This window comes from Staurois parvus, unplaced genomic scaffold (assembly GCF_062004578.1).
Source record: "Staurois parvus isolate SC_StPar_1 unplaced genomic scaffold, SC_StPar_1.0 ptg003789l, whole genome shotgun sequence".
Classification (NCBI taxonomy): Eukaryota; Metazoa; Chordata; class Amphibia; order Anura; family Ranidae; genus Staurois; species Staurois parvus.
In genome coordinates, this window is record NW_028321585.1 from 39,386 (window position 1) to 39,622 (window position 237).

Consider the following 237-nt stretch of genomic DNA (forward strand, 5'->3'; position numbering starts at 1 on the left):
GTGTTTCTGTTCAAAGTGAACGCTGAAAAGAGAAGTATTGGGGGATGGGAAAAACACTGACCCCCGGGTTCACACGGATGAGGGGCGGAATTCTCAGTGTTTTCTGTGCGACTTCCGCACCGCATCAGAATCGCACCCCGTTCCTGCGAAACGCTGCGGGTGTGAATGTTAACACCCCGAAATCGGTCCGCAGAACGCGGTGCCATGTGCAGAATCGGATCCCAGAGGTGTGAATAC